This window comes from Mustela erminea, chromosome 12 (assembly GCF_009829155.1).
Source record: "Mustela erminea isolate mMusErm1 chromosome 12, mMusErm1.Pri, whole genome shotgun sequence".
NCBI classification, from domain to species: Eukaryota; Metazoa; Chordata; class Mammalia; order Carnivora; family Mustelidae; genus Mustela; species Mustela erminea.
Genome location: NC_045625.1, coordinates 12,041,627 through 12,049,079, shown reverse-complemented (window position 1 = coordinate 12,049,079; position 7,453 = coordinate 12,041,627). Strand labels below are relative to the sequence as shown.

Sequence of the window (7,453 nt, the reverse complement as noted above, 5' to 3'; positions counted from 1 at the left end):
CACTTTGTATCAGCCTAGTTCCTTTGTTCACGGACCCATTACTGAGGGACCCTAACAATGGGGGCTCGTCCGGGATCAAACAACAAGAACCGAGCTAGCATCAGAATTTCTAGGGAAAAGCCTCTGGAGGTAAGATCATGGGATCCTATCTGGTTACGGAGCTCCAGGGTATGTCCCACTGGGGAGAAGCTGGACCCAGCCATGTTCCCCAGTGCTGGAGTGGATGCAGGGATGCCCCTTCCCTCTACTGGTAGGTCACCAGGGGTTTCGAGTCCCCCTTGATGGTCAGGGGGTTTGAGTCCCCCTAGGTGGTCACTGGGGGTTCGAGTCCCCCTGGGCAGTCAGGGACCTGCTGGGGGGTTTGAGTCCCCCTAGGCAGCCAGAGGATTGCCAGGGGGTTCGGGTCCCCCTGGGCAGTTAGGGGCCTGCCGGGGGGTTTGAGTCCCCCTGGGCAGTCAGGGGCCTGCCAGGGGGTTCGAGTCCCCCTAGGCAGTCTCTGGGGGTTTGAGTCCCCCTAGTGGTCTCTGGGGGTTCGAGTCCCCCTGGGCGGTCTCCAGGGGTTTGAGTTCCCCTGGGTGGTGGGGGCATTTGAGTCCCCCTAGGTGGTCTCTGGGGGTTCGAGTCCCCCTGGGCAGTCGGGAGGTTTGAGTCCCCCTAGGCAGTCACCAGGGACCAAGAAAGTCCCCAGCGGTGGCAGGTTCTGGGTAAGGACTGCTAGGTCTGTGGTTGTCTTTGTGTTGTCTTTTTGTTGTCTGTTGTGTTGTTTGTTGTGTTTGAAGGAAAGGGGCAAGCAGAGAGTAAGGGGACTCTGACTTTCGTCTCTCTGCTCCTCATAATATATGTGGGGCTTCTCCCTCACTCATTTCCTGTGTTAAGGGCTATAACTGGAGCCAACTGGGGTTAGTCTAACTCAAGACAGAGACTTTAAGGAATATTCCCAAGCAGCTGCTGAAACTCCCTTTGTTTCGGGGAATTCCTTGCCTTCTGTGGCATGATGTGGACTGCCTAACCCCTCCCCCTTGCTGGTGGGAAAGCATGGCATCTGAAGTGGAGTGGGCCCAGGTGGAACGTGAAATCTGTTAGCAAAGAGATGACTGAACTGATGGTTGATTGTCTGTCTCAGGGATTTAATGGGTAATTGTTACAGTGGCTTTCAGAGTCTTTGGTAACCTGAAGCTTTGAAGTTTTGCTTGAATGACAAATGGGATAAAATGCTAGGGCGCTGGTTCCTGGAACTGGGTTTGTGCTTTTGAAATCTGTTGATAAACATGTTTTGTGCTTAACTGCTATTGCAACAGTTCACAATTGGTTAATATTTAGTCTTCACTAGAGATTGAGATGTTTCTAAGAAAGTGTAAATGGTTTTCTCTTTGCCCTCCTAGAATTGTAAATGAGATCTCTTTGACTCATAAGACTTTTCCTTGATATGCTAAGTTACTCAGAAAGTACTGCTAAATCAATGATTTGGGTTACATTTGGGTAAATGCTGTAACTACTCCAGAGGCTCTATACATTTCCTAAAGTTTTAATGTTTTGATAGCGGTCATCACTTGATATTTAACCATATCTATTCTGAGTTTTTGTCATTTGTAATTGTTTTAATTCTCTTGTAAGAAGAATTCCGCCTTAAAGGAAATACATATGGGAGACTTTCAGAACAAATACTGGTCTTTGATATGTTGAAATCCTGGAACTGAAGTGGGTAAGAATTTCCAGAAGTAAAAGCTGCACTCGGACTAAACCAGAATTAGTACGGTGACTCAAGGTAAGAATGAATCGCCAGGAACTTTCCTAGAAAGGCCTACTGAAACCTATAAAATGAATAGCCTGATCGACCCTGAGGCACCCAAAAATCAGAGAGCAGTGGATCTTGCTTTTGCCAGTCAGTCAGCCCCAGATATAAGGAGGAAACTTCAGAAAATTGAAGGATTTGAAGGGAAGAATATGACTGAGTTAGTGGGAATAGCAGAAAAGGTGTTTATCAGCTGCTTCATTTGGGACAAATTCCTTTTCTGCTATCCCATCTACGACAGGGATGCACAGGAGGACCCTAACATTATGAGGACCATAACACACAGAAGGGTTAGAATATGGGACAACATACTTGGGCCAAGACAATCTCAAGTTCAGATGAAAAAACAGATGCCTGGACATTTTACCCAGGAAGTTATATTTAACTTCCTTCTGAGTTACTGACTGCAGTGACTAGAGTGACAGTATCAAGGCCAGAGCAGTAATCCCCAAGGTGAAGGACAAAGGGAACACTCTCTGGAGTGTGCATGTAGAACAGGGCCACACTGGAAAACAGTGGTGCCCTCCTCTCCTTAGGGATTCAGAGACAAATAGTCCTCTGTTCCCACTAAGGAGAACACTGCAGCTTTCTGGTAAGTATTCCCAGCGTGGGTCCCCATAGGCCCACTCAGTTCCATTTACTATGACTCCAAAAATCCACCCCACAGTTGCCTACCACACTCGATTTCATTTCCATCACATAAGGGGCACAGCCTGAGCCTCCAGATGGAGCTGTGATGGGAATTTGCATTGTCCAAGGACAAAGTGTTTGGGCCACAGAAACCCACTGCTCAAAAACATGTGAGATTGGTTGAGAACGGTTGAGAAAGTGCTGAATCAGAGTTCACATCGGAGTTCAAGTCTGGACTTCACTACTTACCAGCTGCTTCATTTGGGACAAATTCCTTCACCTCAGTTTCCTTATCTGAAAAACAGAGAGTTCACCTAATAAGACAGTGAAAATACAACCAGGTAAGTAAAGCCATTGCAGCACAGTGCACCTGGCAGGTAACAGTCAATACTCATTCACACTCCATGTTGTGATCACTGAGTCATTTCGTAATAAACCCACAGCTAATAGCTGGCCTTCAACACCCACGTCTGTACTGCTGGGGACTAAGTCATTTCTGTCCCCTGTTCTGGGGGGAACAGACTAGAAAATGAGATTATGCTGGAAAATCAGGAGGCAGCTACTCTGCATCTTTCTGCAATGCCACGCCCCCAACTGCTCTTTTCTCCGAGTCTCTTTCAATGTCCCCACTGTAGATGCATCTCAGTTTCTGTCCATCTGTAACAAAGGTTCACATGAGGCTGGGTGGGCTGGGATGCTGCTACTTTTCTTTATTCTATAGGAACTTCAATTTCTACTGTACTTAGGTCTTCGGGTCCCAAAACTAACTGGCTAAACTCTCTGTATCACTAACTCCAAGTTTCGAAAAGACAACCCCACTGACTCAGGTTGATTCAGTAGACCCCATGGTTCAGTCACCTGTGGCCAGAGATCCTAGCTCCTAAATTATGCAACTCTTCTTGCTCACTGTTCTCTGGGCACATGGTCCTCCCCTGCCTGCCAGGCCCTTTACCACCTGACGACTGTCACAGGTGCTGGGTAGTTTACCATCCTACTGTCAGAGCTAATTACTACTTCTGACCCTCAGTTTGATCTAAGTTTCTCAAAGAATTGTCCCCTGGCCTCTGATCTAAATTAGGTCCTCCAATTATACTTTCTTGGTGATACTATCATACCTCTGCTTTTCGGTACTAATCAGAGTTTCTGACTATATGTTCACTTGTTAAGTTGTTCATTGTCAGTCCCTTCAATTAGCCTGAAAGCCCAGGGACTGTGCCTTGTTCTGATTAGTCTTAAATATCCAGTGCGCACAGGCATTTCTGCCATAAGGTAGGCGAGCAGCAGATATTGGCATAGATGAAAAATTGCAAACACAGCTCCCTAGACCCTGTAGACACTGTAGAGGCATTCTAAAGGATGGATCAACTCCACATGGTTACATTCCCAAAGTATTGAGAAATACCAGAAGTACGCCCAAAGTTGACAAGTATCTATAGTATCCATGAGAAAACAAAGATCTGCCTGTCTTAGGAAGTAGAATTGCATAGTGGACTGACTTCCGGGTTTGGCAGAAAAGAGATCTTATTAACTGTGTGATCTCAGGCTGGTCAGTTAGCCTCTCTGAGCCCTGTTTCTTGATCTGAAAAGTGTGAGGGAAATACTTAGCACAGGGGTGGTGTGGATTAAATGACACTAGTCATTGGAATACTGTAGACACATCATAAATGGCTTTTATTTATACCTTTTAGCAAATGGGCCTTAAACACCTTTTCCCCTACATTCTCTCCCCTGCTGGGGATAACAAGAGTTATTCATGTCTCTGGCACTTCTCCTCCTGGTCTTTTTACATTTCCAGGACATTCCACGGCTTCTGCCAATTAAGAAATAATCTAGAGATCATTTCTGTGCTTCTTGTAGCTGTACAGTTTTTAAACAACCCCTGTGGGTAAAAGAAATCACCTTAATTCTTTCCTGTTCACTTCACACAGCTTTACTATTTGTACCTCAAAGGTGCGGTTACAGCTGGGGAAGTCAAAGGCCATTTACTAGGGCCCAGATCCACCACTTGTGTTTCCTTGGGTAAGGTCCCTAAACTCTCTGAAACCAAGCCCAAATCCATCCATTTCACTCTATCTCCCCAGCGGCATTGCTGGGGCCCACACGTTCTTTCTTATTATCCTGTCTGCTTTCTGGTCCCTACAGCACTTCTCTTCACAGCAGCAGGATGCTCTTTCCATACCTGAGGTCAGATCATAGCTGTCTGCTGCTTAAACAGCCCCCACGGCCAGGGCTCTCTGATGGTTCTGAGAATCTGCACTCCATGCCGTTCTCTAACCTGCCCGCCTCCTCACCCACATGTCTGCCGCTCCTGGCCTATACCCACCACACTTGACCTCACTTCCCTTCTTCCTGCTTCTCCAAATGTATGTGCTCCTTTCTGTTTGCACTTATGGCTCCTTGCAACTAAAATTCTTCTATGAAATTCTTTACTTGGCTGGCCCCATCCTGTCCATTCCTCCATAGTCCTTTGCTGACCACAACATTTAGACTAATCTGCTAGTCACTGCTACATTTTGTTTTCAGTTGAGCAACCCATTCTTGTTTATTTAAGTGTTTGTTTGTTACCCAGCTCCTCCAGCTAGAATACTATCTACATGAGGGCAGGGGCCCTGCTGTATTTGTTACCATTGTCTCTCTGGTCCTTGAGAGCAGAGACTGATACACAGTAAGTACTGGTTGAATGTGGAATGAATAAATGAATTAGTTCTGGGTGCCTGATCAGAGGCAGATCGATAAAGAGGTTATGATCGCAGACTCTAACGTCAGAATTGCCAGATGTAAACTTTACCTCCACCACTTTCTAGGTGACTCAGTTCTTTCATCAATAGTATCAGCATAGCAAAGACTACCTCATAGCGTTCTTTCAGATGTCAAGGAGACAATCTATCTTTATTTTATGTCTTTGTTTCCATCTAGGCAATACCAGGGCTGGAAACATTTTTGAAGTGTCATCCTCCATTTTGTTCCTTAGTTACACCCGCGACATGAAACCAGGAAACCACACAATGAGTGTCTCTGAATTCTTCCACCTGGGCCTGTCTGAGCAGCAGGAACAGCAACCCCTCCTATTCAGCGTCTTCCTGAGCATGTACCTGATCATGTGCTAGGGATCATTGTCATCATCCTGGCCATTGTCTCTGATTCACACCTCCACCCCACCCCCGCCATGTTCTTCTTCCTGGCAAACTTCTCCCTCACTTATTTTTGTTTAGCATCTACCACAGTCCCCAGGATACTGGTGAACATCCAGGCCGATAGGAAAACCATCACTTACAGTGGATGCCTGTCTCAGATCTACTTCTTCCTATGGTTCATTGGTCTAGATGTCTTCCTCCTGGCAGTGATGGCATATGACTGGCTTGTGGCTATCTGCCACCCCCTTCACTATGCCTTGGTCATGATTCCCCAGAAGCTGTACTCTGCTGTTGGTCATGTCCCTAATACTCACTGAGTCATACTCTGACCCACACCATTCTCCTGGCTCAGTTATCCTTCTGCACTGACAACATTATCCCCCACTTCTCTTGTGAACTTTTCCCCCTGTTGAGGCTCTCTTGTTCCAATACTTATGTCAACCAGTGTGTGTTAATATACTGGGGAGAGGCCTTAATCATCTTGATCCCCTAATTAGGCTAATTATCATTTCCTATGTCCGCATCATGGCTGCCATTGTGAGAGTCCCATCAATGAGTGGGAAGTGGAAGGCCTTCTCCACCTGCAGCTCCCACCTCTCAGCTGTTTGCTTGTTCTACGTGTCTGCTATTGGGGTCTACTTCATTCCCTCCTCTGCTGATTCAGCCAGCAAGGACAGGATTGCAGCAGTGATGTATGCTGTGGTGACTCCCATGCTGAATCCGTTCACCTATAGCCTGAGAAACAAAGACATGAAGAGTGCCTTGCGGAGACTCTTGAGTGGAAGGGCACTGTGATCTCCATGAGGCCAACGACATCATTCTGAGAATTCAGGGGATATCAACTAATAGAGTTATCTTGGTGCCTATCTAAATCTGCATCTGCTTCTTGACAGCTTTCCAACCTACACTAAATTAAATAACCTCAGTGAGCCACAATTTCCCTACTCATAAAAGGAGGTAATAAAATACTCTCTATCCTGTCAACTATATTAAAATTAAAAAATTTAAAAATGTATTCTCTATCATGCAGTGTTTCTGAAAGAATCAGGAGAAAAAATGTTCAAATTTTCTCCTTCTGGGCATTATGCTTAGATCTTCATTCTCTTGAGCAATGTTCAACATATTTCTTTGAGGCAAATATTTGCATTGTACAGAAGAGAAAACAATGACTCAAAAAAGGTTAAATTACTTATAGGAAGTAACACAGTTATTAAGTGGCAGAGCCAGAATTTGAACCCAGGTATCTGGTTTCAAAATGCACACCTGTAATGGTTACACTATGCCTAAATGGATATGAAATCACAAATTTCTCTCAATTTTTAAAAGATTTTATTTATTTATTTGACAGGGAGAGAGAGAGAGAGAGAGAGAGAGAGAGAGAGAGAGAGCACAAGCAGGGGGAGTGGGAGAGGGAGAAGCAGACTCTCCACTGAGCAGGGAGCCTGATGTGGGGCTCGATCCCAGGACTCTGGGATCATGACCTGAGCCAAAGGCAGGTGCTTAATGACTGAGCCTCCCAGGAACCCCACAAATTTCTCTCAGTTACTAGTTTGTTTTCTTTTCTTGCTTCTGTCACATTGTTCACATATACATTTCCAATCATCAACTTCTCTCTCAATACTACCAAATGACTTAAGGATGGGGCAAGGGAAATCAGAAGCTAGGACAAAAGTATAAACAGCATCAGATCCTCATACTTCCTCAAGAGAACAGGCCCTCTGCTTGAGCATAAATCTGTAGCTAGCTTTTCTGAAATGACTTTTGAATCAAGCCACATGACCTGGATTCTCACCATGTTTCTTTAATGAGGTCATCATTCTTCAGTGAGTACAATGCCAACAACCTATGTTCAGATACATTTTTAAATACATCGATTTCATTACTGCATCCCCCCCTG

The 7,453-nt window shown here is 45.4% G+C and overlaps 1 pseudogene; it reads left to right on the top strand.

Moving 5' to 3' along the window:
• The first annotated feature begins 5,406 nt into the window (after positions 1-5,406).
• On the top strand, positions 5,407-6,351 carry LOC116570904 (annotated as a pseudogene).
• The last annotated feature ends 1,102 nt before the right edge of the window (positions 6,352-7,453 follow it).